The sequence below is a fragment of the Choloepus didactylus genome, chromosome 9 (assembly GCF_015220235.1).
Source record: "Choloepus didactylus isolate mChoDid1 chromosome 9, mChoDid1.pri, whole genome shotgun sequence".
NCBI classification, from domain to species: domain Eukaryota; kingdom Metazoa; phylum Chordata; class Mammalia; order Pilosa; family Megalonychidae; genus Choloepus; species Choloepus didactylus.
This window is the reverse complement of record NC_051315.1, coordinates 104,746,843-104,761,880: the sequence shown is the minus strand read 5'-3', so window position 1 is coordinate 104,761,880 and position 15,038 is coordinate 104,746,843. Positions and strand designations below refer to the sequence as shown.

The 15,038-nt window shown below is 34.1% G+C and overlaps 1 protein-coding gene across 3 annotated transcripts in view; it reads left to right on the top strand.

Annotated features, from left to right (window-relative positions):
• Positions 1-15,038, top strand: part of ERBB4 (erb-b2 receptor tyrosine kinase 4) — a 1,164,817-nt gene that overhangs the window by 500,079 nt on the left and 649,700 nt on the right. The gene's annotated exons all lie outside the window — the stretch shown is intronic.

Genomic DNA, 15,038 nt, shown 5'->3' with positions numbered 1-15,038 from the left:
AGGGAATTATTAAGGGCAGATACATCTGGGGGCAGGTACTTGGGGGACATCTTAAAATTCTGCCTACCATGACAGGTTTTAGATCATAAAAGAATAAGCTAAAGTATCTAGAAAATTCAGGGATGCAATAGTTCTTTCCCTTTTCTCTCTAAATTATCTGTCAAAATAGCATTAAAGAGAAAGAATATTATGGGCTGAAGTTATCAAGGGAGATTTTGGTGAGGTTGTTGTCCTTGACTTGGTTCTTAAAATGAGTATTATTTAGATAAAGAAAAGGAATTATGCAGAAGAGTTACTTGCTGGCCAGAGGAGTTATGTAGAGAGAAAGTGGATGTTTTCACAGAAAGTTGAAGCAAGCATGTGAAACGTTTTTAAATGCAGAATTAAAGATAATGGATTTTAGTCTATAGTTTGTGAAGAATATTGAAGATAATATAATATATCCTATGGTACTGTTGTCTAGAAGTCATTTTCATGCCCTAGGATCGATATTCCTAGAGGAAATGGAATTTGACTGCAGAATATGTGGTTAATAGATTCCTGATTATAATTTCTTTTCCTTATAAAATACTATTTCAATTTAATAGACAATGTGTAAAACAAGTTATTTTTTTTTCAGGGAGTCTACTGCACTAAAGAATCAATTATTGGCAATGCACCACCTGTATGATTGAATTAAGGCAAGGGACATCTCTTAGTTTGTCTTTGTATTTTTCAGTACATTTCATTCTAGTGCCTTTGCACATAGTGGTTGCTCAATAAAAGTTTTATGTTGCTGAATTTAAGTTTGCTCCCTTAAAAATTATGTCTCTAGAACTTTGCATCTTTAATCCAGGTAGACAGCAAAAAAAGTTTACAAATTGTTGCTAGATAATGTAATCTCTCACAATTCACACCAAGTACTTCCTGCTGAAACTGACAGTCAACAAAAAACACTTATAATGGAATTGACACTTCAAAAAAAAAAAAAATAGAATCTTTGCTAAAAGAATATTACATAGTATTTTTTATTTAAAAAAAAAAACAACACTTAAAAACCCCAAGATTTCTGGTAGAAAAATCTTCCTAGGCATTTAAAGATAACCCAACTACTTTCCATTGTTTTCATTTTTCCATTGAGAAACACCTCATTTTTGACTTGCTCAACAGGAGTTCTCTTCTTAATGAGAGTCCCAGAGTTTTTCTTTCCAGAGCCCAAACCTGTTAATATTTTACTGGCTGGCTTGCAAGCTTTATTGAAACATGAAAATGGTTATGTTTTTATGTCCTCTTTTTGTGCAAGTGAAATATGTATGAAGTATATTGATATTTCTTTAAGAAATGGATATTCATGCCTTGAAAAGAGGAAGGCCAATATATTCTCATTCTACCCAAGCCCAGTTGCGACTAATCTTCAGTGCAGAGATATGGCAGCTCATTATCTTACTTGGTTCCAGGGAGAAATCCAGTGTTTGAGATTTAAGGCCTGTAGAGTTTGGGGGTACAGGGGTGCTGTGTTAACAAGAATACAAAATTATTATATAAATTGGGCTCAGGGCCTTGGAAGGGACCCGTACAAGTGAGGGACCCTAAAGCTTTATTTAGCCTCATGATAAATCCGCCTCTGCCAGTTCTATGGACCAGTGAACCCAGAAGTTTGACTTATGATGGAACTTTAAGGTTCTTTCCTCTTTAGCATACACTTTGCTCTTATCTCATTCTTCTCTTCAATTAGACTTTTTCTACCCCTCTCTCCCTACCCTACTGTGCTATTAAGGTTAATTCAATAAATAATTGAAAATTTAAATCTCCCCTCTTCTATTATAACTTTCTGGCATATATACTGAGGGCCAGGTTAATTCACAACTCTGTTTTAAATAGGCCAATTCCCCAAGAATCATTATAAATTTATTATGAACTTTACATAATTTGGACTATAATGTGTGCACAAAATGGGAGAATATAGTTGGTGGTCAAATGCTGTCCTTATTTATCACATCATCTTTCAAATCCAGATGCAGATATTTGGTCATAAATTCTGAGTAGGCTGTTTTCCTTTTTTCATAAAGAACACAGTATGTAAATATTCATTATGAGACCTACAAAAGTCTTATGAGCATGAGAATAATTTATAAATCGTATTTAATAAATTGCTATTTGTAGTGAATTTATCCAAAGGGCCCATAGGCTCGCTGCTCCATACTATACCAAGATGACAATATTTCATCCTATAATTTCAATTCATTTAATCTGTTTGTTGCTGAGAATTTCCCTTGTTAGGATATTTCTTGCTTCCCATGCCTCTCAACCCTTACCTAAACTTACACTTTGGAAGCAAATGAGACAAATACTTAATTCTTTTATTTAAAAAGTTATGTTTAGGCAGTGACCACACTAACTTGTTCATATTGAAAAGGGGTATCGACATTATGGGGAAGGGGACTACATCTGGTTGATGTTCTTAAAGAGGCTGTTGCCTCTGGGTTTTAGGACTTGTCTGGCATAGGAACACTCTAGTGGATTTAAGTTTCTGCAAAATAAACTTAGGGAGTGAAACTTTTATAGAGTCTCAGATAGGGACCTAGGTATTTTGGGACTACTGTTGGTAAGGGTATGGCATACTGTGGCCTTTTGGGATATCTAGCTGGAGCTTGCATAAGAGAAACCTCCAGGATAGCCTCTCGACTCTATCTGAAATCTCTTAACTACTGTAACCTTATTTTGTTTCCTTTCTTTTCCCCCTTTTCATCAAGAAGGCATTTTCAAGCCCTTGATGCCAGGGTCAGGCTCATTCCTGGGTGTCGTGTTCCACGTCACCAGGGAGATTCTGTCCCCTAGGAGTCATGTCCCACATAGCGGGGTGGTTAATGAATTTATTTGCTGAGTTGGGCTTACAGAGAGAAAGGCCACATCTCAGCAACAGAAGAGGTTCTCTGGAGGTGCCTCTTAGGCATAATTATAGGAAGACTTAGCCTCCCTTTTCCAGCCATAACTTTCACAAGAGCAAGCCTCAAGATCAAGGGTTTGACTTATTAAGTAGGGTGTTCCTGATTTCACATAGCATATATTCTGTCCAAGGTAAACAATCAGTATATCACATTATATTCACTTAGTTGTAGAATCATCATCACTCTCAGCTTTAAACAGTTGTCATAACACAAAACATCGCAAAGCTCTTAACAGCCCCTAATTATTCATCCCTAGTATTAGTGTAGTACTGATAAGGTATTCTTACTAAATATAGTTTATAATATGCAATGGGTAGTTTTCCCATATGCCACTCTGTTGTTAACTCTTTGCACCAGTTTCATACCTTAGAAGTATATGCTGGAAACACTTATTTATAGACACCTCTGAAGAGCGAGAAAGTGATTAAACAAGAGGAATGGGTAGCAACAGCCAAGATAGGATTTAACAAAGGATTGTGAATACTGAATCTTTATATAAATATATATGTATGTATTTTAGATGCTAGGGTATTAGAATAGCTAGAAGGAAATAACTGAAATGTTGGAACTGTAACCCATAACATCTTTGAAATTTGCTCTATAGTTATTTGTTAAATTGTACTTTGAAAGTTATCACCTTTCTGTATATATGTTACATATCACAACATTCTGTAATTGTGAAACTGTAACCCATAACATTCTTTGACATTTGCTCTCTACTTGTTAAATCATACTTGAAAGTGATAACTGTTCTGTATATATATTAAATTTCACAATAAAAATGCTTTAATAAAAAGCAAAATAAAAAGATATGATTATAAGCATACACTCTTTTTGGGTTACTTGACTTTAAAACTAATGGCAATAGGCTTTTATATTTGGACAAGAAAGAATATTAATAATGCAGTTTATTTTTAAATGCTTTGTGTCTAGATAGCTTATAGCATATTTTGATATGTCCACAAAGCCAAGTTGTAGTCAAGGATCTTATATGATATAATGAGGTTTCTCTAATACAGATCGTCTATAGATGTAAGTTATTTGTTCAGTAAATTCCCATAATGATCTAGCTACACAGCTGTTTGGTAATGTATTCTTTTGTTTGATTTGGAGTCTAGTGTCATTTTCATATTTCTCATAATTACTTACTCTAACCATTTTCTGCTTTCTGGCATTTTTTCCTCACTTAATTTCTCCATGTATATTTTATTATTTATTTATTTTTGACAAGTATGCAAAAATACTTTTCCACAAACCTCTTTTGATATACTAAAAAGAATAAAAGAATAAAATAAATATATTTTTAAAGGACATTGATTTATCTATTTTTTAGACTTGAGTATTTTAGTACAAACAGTAACATATCCATGTTTGTGCTACAGTACTTCAAATATTGATAATCTATTAATTTCAAGGTAAACAAATTTCATGACAGACTAGCCTTTTAAAAATATTATTTTGATAAATTATTTTTGTATAAATAACAGAATCAGGAAAACCAACATATTCAATAAAGTCCTGAAATATGACCATTGTTCTGTCAGAGGGAAGGGACAAAAGAAACAATGATAGTAAGAAACAAAACCAATGCAAGTGCCTACAGTTCTGTGCTAAGGAATAAGATTTATTAAGAGGGAGAAAGGAGACAGAGCAGAGACATGAAAACTAATTTGTGTGGGAAGGGGAGATTTCAAAGCCTTGGGATGGGAACACCACAGTGCATCTAACAGGGAAAGGGAGAGCAACATATTCTGAAAGGAAAGCCAGGGGGCTACACACCACATCTACAGCAATGCCGTAAAACACAGAAACACACATGGTCTGAAAGAGGTTGTATAGGGGATATTTTTGGTGACTTACACTGTCATTAAATTTCATGATAACAACAGCAGAAGAAGCAGTGTGCTCATGATTGGAGAATGAAAACTGCTGAGTATTGAGGATGGCAAGACATCCTTCCCGCATTTTTTATACAGTTTTTGCTTTTGAGCTAAACTGTACAGCAAGCATTTATACAGAGAATGAAATTATTTATTTCTCTTACAAGCACAGTGATATGTGATTCCATACTACACAAAATTGAGTATTAAGAAATATCTTAAACTAAGGATAAACTGACAAAAGTTGCTTGCTGAGTAAGTACAAACATATATAGAACACTTCACCTAAGAGCAGCAGAATACACATTCTTCTCTAGTACACATGGGTCATTCTTCAGAAGAGCCCATATGTTAAGTCACAGAAAAACTCAATAAATTAAAAAAAAATTGAAATCATACAATGTATCTTCTCTGGCCACAATGGAATGAAGCTAGAAATCAATAACAGAGGTAGAACTAGACATTTCACAAATATGTGGGAAATAAAAATGCACTCTTAAACAACCAATGGGTAAAAGAAAAAAATCAAGAGGGAAACTCGGAATTATTTGGAGGCAAATGTAAATGAATACACAACTTATGGGATGCTGCAAAGCAGTGCTGAGAGGGAAATTTATAGCTTTAAATGCTTACATTAAAAAAGAATAAAGTTTTAAAATTATAGACCTAACCTAACAACTGGAAGATCTAGAAAAAGAAGAGCAAACTAAACTCAAAGAGAGCAGAAGGAAGGAAAAAAACAAAGATTGGAGGGGAGCTAAATGAAATTGAGAATCAAAAACAATGGAGGGAATTAATGAAACCAAAAGTTGATTCTTTAAAAAGATCAATAAAATTGACAAACCTTTAACTAGATTGACAAAGAAAAACAGAGAGAGGACACGAATAACTAAAATTGGAAATGGAAGGGGAAGCACTGCTACCGAGACCACAGAAATAAAAAGAATTATAAGAGAATACTATAAACAGCTGTATGCCAACAAAGTAGATAACCTAGACAAAGCAGACAAATTCCTAGAAGCACACAAACTACCTACACTGACTCAAGAAAAAATGGTAGATCTCAACAGATCAATAACAAGTAAAGAGATTGAATAAGTAATCAGAAACCTCCTAATAAGGAAAAGCACAGGACCAGATGGATTTACTGGTGAATTTTACCAAACACTCCAAGAAAAATTAACCAACTTGCTGCAGCTCTTCCAAAAAAATTGAAGAGGAGTGTGGTAGTTTGAAGCTGTATGTACTCTAGAAAAGATCATGTACTTTTAATCCATTCCTGTGGGCGTAGACCTATTGTAGGTAAGACCTTTTGATTAGGTTATTTCAATTCAGACTCTTACTGGAATCCTTTATAAGAGGATAAAAGAAAGTAAAAAAAAAAAAGCCCCCAGAGAAGCTGAGAGAGGAAGCGACTGAAGCCAAAAGCTGAAAGCAACAAAACCCAGGAGAGAAGGACCAGCATATGTCTCCCGTGTACCTTCACATGTGACAAGAGCCCAAGTATCATCCTGTTGATTCCTTAATTTGGACATTTTCATGGACTTAGGTCTGTAATCTTGAAAGCTAATAAATCCCCATTGTTAAAAGCCAGCTCATTTCTGTTATATTGCATTTTGTCAACTTTTTAGCAAACCAAAACAAGGAGGGAACACTCCCTAATTCATTCTGTGAAGCCAACATCACCCTAAATACCAAAGCCAGATAAAAATAATTTAAAAAAAGAAAACTACAGAATACAGATGCAGAAGTCCTCAATAAAATACTAGCAACCCAAATCCAACAGAACAATAAATGAATTATACACCATGATCAATTGGTATTTATCTCATGTACACAAGGGTGGTTCAAGTGGTGAATACCCACTGTCACAACTATTCTTCAGTGCTGTACTGGAAGTTCTAGCCAGAGCAATTAGGTAAGAGAGAGAGAGAAAAAAAAAGACATCCAAATTAGAAAGGGAGAAGTAAAACTTTCCCTATTTACAGATGACATGATCCTATATATAGAAATTCCCGAAAAATTGACAGTAAAGCCACTAGAGCTAATAACAAATTCAACACAGTGATGAGGTACAAGATCCACATACAAAAATCAGTAGTTTTTGTATATACTAGTAATGAAAATTTGAAGAGGAAATTACAAAAAAACCTTTTAAAATAGCAACTTAAAGAATCAAATACCTGGGGATAAATTTAACCAAGGATATAAAGAATATGTACATGGAAAATTATAAAACGTTGCTAAAAGAAATCAAAGAAAATTTAAATTAATGGAAGGACATTCCATATTCACGGAGAGGAAGGCTAAATATTAAGATGACCAAAAACATTGTGAAAAAGAATGAAACTGGAAAACTCACACTTCCTGACTTTTTAAAGCTTATTATGAAGCTACAGTAATCAAAACAGCATGGTACTGGTACAAGGACATACCTGTAGACCAATGGAATTGGATTGAGAATTAAGAAATAAACCCTCATATCAATGCAAATTAATTTTTGACAAGGGTGCCAAGTCCACACAATGGGGGAAAGAATAATCTCTTCAAAAATGGTGCTGGGAAAGCTGAATATTCATATGCAAAAGAATGAAGGTGGACCCCAACCTCAAACCATATACAAAAATTAACTCAAACTGTATCAAAGACCTAAATATAAGAACCAAAAATATTTAACTCCTGTAAGAAAATATAGGGAAGCATCTTCAGTATGTTTTGTTAGGCAGTGTTTTCTTAGACACAACACTATAAGCATGAGCAACAGAAGAATAAAAATATATATATTTGGTTTCATAAAAAAAAATTGAGCATCAAAGGATATCATCCTAAAAGTAAAAAGACAAACTACAGAATGGGGCAACCACAAAAAGAGAAACAACCCAATTTAAAAATGGGCAAAAGACTTGGACAGGCATCTTTCTAAAGAAGATAAGATATACAAATGGCCAAAAAAACACATGGAACTATGCTCAACCTCATTAACCATTAGGGAAATGCAAATAAATACTACAACGAGATACCATTTCACACTGACTGGAGTGGCTACAATTTAAAAAAAAGGAAAATAACTTGTGTTGGAGAGGATGTGGAGAAATAGGACCACTCGTTCACTGTTAATAGGAGTGTGAAATGGTGCAGCCACTCTGGAAGACATTTTGGTGGTTCCTCAGAAAGTTAAGTGTAGAATTACCATATAACCAGAACCAGGAAATCCCTCTACTAGGTATATATGCAAAAGAATTGAAAGCAGAGACTCAAATAGATGTTTGCATACCAGTGATCATAGTAGCATTATTCACAATTGCCAAAACATGGAAGTAGCCCAAGTGTCCGTCAACAGATTACTGAAGTGTGGTATATACATAATATATATTATTATTCAGCTGTATAAAGGGATGCAGTTCTTTTCCAGGATTCCCATACCAGTCTGGGAAAGGAAAAAAAAAATCCCCAGTCACCATAATAATGTATTCTGTCATTGCCTGGGAAATGATCGTTTTATTTAGAATTGAGAGATATGTAAAGAAAATAAAACATTAGCATTATATTCATTGCAAGGAAAGTGAATGCACCTCCTTCCCCCAATTTGAAAACTTTTATTTTAAAGCAGTTTTATTGAGATATATTCATATAATGTACAATCCACTCAAAGTGTACAGTCAATGGCTCTTAGTATATTCACAGAGTTGTGCATTCATAATCACAATTGATTTTCATTTTCCATTTTCATTACTCTAAAAAGGAAAAAAACTCTGCCCCATAGCAGTCACCTCTCAATCCCTCTATCCTTCTCTAGCCCTCGAGAGCCACTAATCTAAGTTCTGATTCATGTGACAACATGATGATCCTTAAAGACATCATGTTGTGTTAAATAGGCTTGACACAAAAAGACAAATATTGTTTGAGCTCACTGATATGAAATATTAGAAAAAGCAAATTCATAGAGTCAGGAACTAGAATATAGGCTAATAGGAGCCTGGGAGGGAGTTGGGGAGAGAATGTTAATGCTTAATTGTTATTAGAAATTCTGTTTGGGGTAAGGAAGTGTTTTAGTAATGGATGTTGGTGATGGTAGTACAATGCTGTGAATGTAATTAACACCACTGAATTATATATTTGAATGTGGTTAAAAAGGAAAATTTTAGGGCACATATATGTTTTGCTAGAATACAAAGTAACACAACAAAAACATAGAACTATAAACACAAACAGTAAACCCTAATATAAACCATGAACTACAGTTAATAGTACAATTATAATAATATTATTATTTCATCAGTTGTAGCAAAGGCACCACACTAAAGGAAACTGTTACTAATATGGAGCACTGCATGTGAGGGGGGTATATAAGAACTGTATTTTCTGTATGACATTTCTGTAAATCTATAATTCGCTAATATAAATAATTTAAAAAGTTAGGGTAGGGATACCTTGGTACCGTAATAAAAATAATAATCAAATATTACATGTTGAACTGGAATTGAAGTTTTATATAGGTTATTATTGTATTTTGATATATCCTTTCAAAGTAATATATATTCTAAAAGATATTTATTTTTTAAATACATCCAACTAGCTACTACCTCAAATTGAACAAAGAATATGACTATTTTTAAGCACATAAGTTGTAGTCAAAGGTAGAGAGAACTTTGATGATTGGGGGGGGTGGGGGGATCCTTAGAAGAATGGTTAAGGCCAGATAGTTTGTATGAAGCCTCAGGGAAGAAAGCAGAAACCTTTTGGATTAAAAGGTAACTTTGCTGAGTCGTTGTCCTCGAGTCTCTGGTAGGAAATGGGAATGGGGCAGGAACATTGAGGAAAAATCTATGATGTGTTTTGTTTCTTGATGACGGATCACGTACTTGATGGAGTGACTGGTATATTAATTTGCCTAACAGAGGATGGTCCTGTCCCATATCTGCTTGTTTCTTCATACTCAAGCTTTGTAAAGGGGTCATCCTCACTGCCTCCCTTTCATAACTATGCATTCATTCTCCATCTCTGTGAATCCCAACTTCTGCTTTTATTACATTACTGAAAATGCCCTTTTTCTGGTAACCAGTTGCCTCCTAATTGTCAAAGCCATTGGTCATTGCTTTGTCCTTCTCTTATTTAACAATTTACACTGGTTATGGTGATGTAATTGGCACTTTATCCTGTTTCTTAACTTTCTTTTTAAAGTACTATTTTATTTTTCTAACTGTATGAGAAATAATTATTGAAATAAAAATTCAGAAAAATCTGAAATTCAGAAAGATTATGAAAGATTATAGACAATTTTATTACCCCAAATAATCCATTAGTGTAGTTGTCATACACACACACACACACACACATAAACACACATGCAAAAGTGAATCACAGTGTATAAAGGAGAATCTTACTGACTTTTTAAGTTAAACTTTTTATTACAAATGTTTTCCCATGTCATTAAAACTTCTTTAAACAGAATACTTATAATGGCTGTAAAATATTCTGTTGTGCAGATATTGCTAACATCAGTTTAACATTATATTTTGTAAATTCATGATATTTCAAATTTTATAGTTAAACATCATGTTGGGATTTTTTTCTGGGTATAAAATTTCTTGTCCCAGATGATGAATATTTCCTATGATATATTTTTTAAAAATGTGATTAACAAAGCAACAGATATGGCCATTTTTAAGGTTCTTGAGACTTGAAGTTAATGTGTTTTCCAGGAGGTTGCTGAAATTTCTGCCAGAACTGTGAAAGTGTCCATTTTCTAGCACATTTGCTAACTTTTTTTTTTTCCAAATTGACAAATATTTGATACTGGTTTTATTTTGCATTTCTATTTGGTAAATGATAAAGAATGAAAATCTAGCTAACCGAAAATATGAATTAAAAAGTCTTCCTTCCCAATGCATTCTTTTCTTTGATCATTCATTATTTCCTTAAACCGTATAAAATCACAAAGCTCTTCCCTCAATTTAATAATCTGACTTCCTCATTACACAAATCAGTTAATTTTATTTTATTGTCTTTTCATCATACATGGGCTCCTCTTATTGTCCATTTAGCAAAACACGATGTAGAAATATATCCTCCATTTCCATCAAAAGCAACCACACATTATATAATACATGCAGTGCACTTTACTGGAGAACATACACACACACTCATACACAAACACACAAAATTAAAAAGAAACCCTCCTCACTAAGTTAAAGGTTTGTATTCACATTAACATTTTTCTATCTTGTGAAAATGCAGGCATACTGGGAATCCTATATTTTCTGCTATTTACATTTACTCAGAGTATTGAGGAGAGAAAAGGTGTCAAATATGTATTTTTACAATGTTACTTAGTAGTTTTATGAGTTCTTAAAACTACTTTTCATTTTCTTTTTCACACTTAAACTTCTTACAAAGTTAAGGAAGTAATGCATATTTCATAATCATAAAAGTTAATTGTATAAAACTATATAACAATGAAGGATTCTAATGAAAAAAATGTATTTAAGTCAGTACAATTGTAGAAGGGAGAGGTGCTGTTTCATACCTTTCTAAGTCTTAAAAGATGAAGCAAAATCACCGGTGCAATCAGTGTTCATATTTAAACAATCATAATAGAGCACCTGCTTAACTGTTGTATTAATGAATTGAGTGAAATTCTAACTGATGGAAAAATATAATTCTCCAGGTAATTACTCTTCTGTTGGATTTCCTGACAGCCTCCCTTAACATATCATAGGAGTCTGTGACCAAACTGTACTCCATAAGCCAACAATGTCCCGGCACATTTTTCAGCCTTTAACACTTAGACCACTCTTCCTGATAAATTAAAGGTTCTTCATCCCTTTAAATCACCGATGGGTTTGGTTACACAAAAATGGGCATGAGGTGAATTTGAGTACCGTGTTTAGAGAGCTGAGTCAGAAGGGTGGGTGATTTTCAAGAGGTAGATGGATGAGGATGGTGGTGGAGAGGACAGGCAGAAAGGGATAGTGGGAATAAAGTGATGGAAAGAGGTGCCAGTGAGAAAGCAGAAGACTGTAGAGCTACTTGGCATAAAGTGTCTGGTGAAAATGTCTGGTGGTGAGATTGGCAGAAAGTCTCAAAGAACATGATTATCTAATAGTCAACTTGAAATGGTTTGTCCTTTGCCTGTGGGTGTTTTGCAAATGTGTGTGTGTATTTTGATGCAAATAATTTATTCATATGTTAATAGTGAGTGAATAGTTCTGATATACACACAAACACACACACACAAATGCACACATATATACAAATATTCATTGAGCACTTGTATATAAATATATATGTGATGGTTTTAAATATACATGGGATAGATATATAAAAGTGTTCTCCACTTTTATCATTTAAAACATATTTTTCCAAGAAATATCAAATAAATAGATAGTCTAAGTCTCATTTACTAGTCCCTTTTCCTTTTTTCCTAAACATTGAAGTGCTTCAGAGGTATATTTCTTTTCTATCAACATACTCACCTCAGATGATATCATCCAGTCCCATGATTTTGAAAATATATATGTGCCCATGATTCCCAATATTATCTAGCCCTGTCACCTCCCTGTAACTACAGATTTACATCTTCAGCTGCCCATGTGACATCCTCACATTGATAAGAATATGACTTCAAAATTCATAGAGTCAAAACAGAGTTCTTAACTCTCCTCCTCCCAGCACCAACTGTTTATTCCCGTCTCGTCCATCTCAGATAATGACAGTATCACCCAGTTGGTTAGTTGCTTAAGCCAAATTTCTAAAAGTTGCCTTTATTTCCCTCTTTTCCTCACCCTCCCCTAGACGAATGATTAAATACTCTCAGTTTTTCCTTCACACCATACCATAAATGCATTTAGTTGTCTCCATCTGTATTGTTGACAGCCCAGTAAGACTACATGAGCTCCTGCTGTAGCCCCTGCGTGTTTCTAGCTGCAACCCCTACAATCTTTACTTTATACAACCACCAGGGTGATTAAAACAATTCAAATAAATTACATAGTGTAATCAATCGAGAAACCTGCTTAAACACTCCAGTGATCCCATTGTACTGAAGGAAAAATCCAAATTCCCTATGCTTTTGTAAACAATAAAATCTTGTTGACACCATCTCACCTTCCTTAACCATCCTCCTTCAGTTATATTGATGGTTTTCTTGCTATTCTGGCCATGCGGACTTTGTGAAAACTATTTTGCCTTCCTGAAATTTTTCTTCCTGATTTTGCATGGATGGATTTTCTTGACCATTTAGGGCTCAGGTTAAATATCATCTCACAGAGGAGCCTCTCATGAATACCAAATAAAATGTGACCCTTTCCACACACAATAGTCTCACCAGATTCCTTGGTTTTATTTGCTTTTTATTTATTTTGATTATTTACCATCTGTGTCCCTATTTTCCAATTCCTTGGATACAGAAACCATATATTTATTAGAATAAAGACATATCAAGCATCCTAAAAATATTTGTTAACAAAGTGAATATCGTGGAGAATCTTCAAGCTTAGGCAGATGTCAGGGTTAGAAGTTTAAGGTCCTTTCCATTCTTGAAAAATCCTATAATTTTTGTGAAATATAGTTTATACTTTTGTCCTGTACAAATTAATTTTAGAAGAGCCACTGAGGCTAATTTGGAACTTCTGAGGTTTTTTGTTTTGTTAATCAATTGATTCTCATATTATTCAGAATAAATAAATTTTTGAATAATACTGCTGAAAGGGTAGTTGGATTTTGTTTAGGGGTAAAGGATGTTGGAGGTAGGAATTTAAAAAGTATTTTCTACTTTAATTTAGGACAAAAATATGTAATATGCAGTTAAAATTCAGTGTAATTTTCCTCTTTGCTTAAAATTATGTTCTGTTTTGGAGAAGGATTACCATTACATGGGACTGAGAACCAAAGAAAGCACCTTTGTATGGATTATTTTTTCATGCATTTCTTTGTGTTTATTTTCTATAATAGGCTTCCAAATTGGGAAGGAGAAGTCACTTATAATTGGTATATTCAAGGTATATGAACTCTGAGAATATGTAGAAGTCTACTAGTTTAGGCAAAGCAAACCTTGTATATTTTATGAAGCATTAATTTACCTTGAGCTTTTAAGGGGGAAAGATTATATTCCCATGAAAACAAGCGAATGGGAAATGTTACATGACTTTTTAAAGATAGAATACCACTTGTGTCAGTTTGGATATATTTTGTCCCCTTGAACACCATGTTCTTTAACGTCATCTTGTGGGAGCAGATGTATTGGTGCTGATTAGATTGGAATCCTTTGATTGAGTGTTTCCATGGAGATATGACTCAATCACCAGTGGGTGAAATGTTTGATTAAATTATTTCCATGGAGATATGGACCCCGCCCATTCAGAGTGGGTCTTGATTTAATCACTGGAGCCCTATAAAAGAGCTGACAAACAGAAGGACCTCAGAGCAGCTGAGAGGGACACTTTGGAGAGCATCTGAGAGAGACATTTTCTAGAAAGCCACAGAAAGAGACTTTTGCTGACACTTTGGAGATACTAGCCCAGTGTTTGATCTGCAGAAGCTAAGAGAAGACAAAATGCCCCAAGAGCAACATTTTAAAGAGTGCACAGGAGCTGAGAGAGGAGCTGGAACACAACCCAGGATCAGGAGACACCAGCCACATGCCTTCCCACCTAATAGAGGTTTTCTGGATGCCATTGGCCTTCCTTCTTTGAAGGTATACTTGCATTGATGCCTTAATTTGAACATTTTCATGGCCTTCAGACTGTGAATTTGTAAAAATAAACCCTCTTTATAAAAGCCAATCCATTTCTGGTATTTTGCATGATGACAACATAAACAAACTGGAACACTACTCCTCAAAGGAATTTATCCAGGATAACTGACTGATTTGTGCCTGACCCCCAAATCCTCTGGTTATAGGATTTCCCTCTCCTTTGTAAGGGCAAATGGTCTATTTGGTGGAAAAATATGAAACTCAGTGGCCTGTAATACAAAATCCTTCTTTATAGTAGAATTGCTAATTAATTGATGAATATGAGTATAAATGATAGATAAACCTGCAACATTGCCACGTAATATTAAGCACATAAAAGGATGATTATGTTGGAGTGGTGAATATCAGATCTAGATCATCTTATACTTTTCCTTAAGGTTTTTTCAAAACTACATGCAGTTTAAATTATAAAAGGCAAATACTTCCTCACCAGTTTTGTTACTTTAGAAGAAGTAGAAGGTTTTAGGGTCAGAAAAC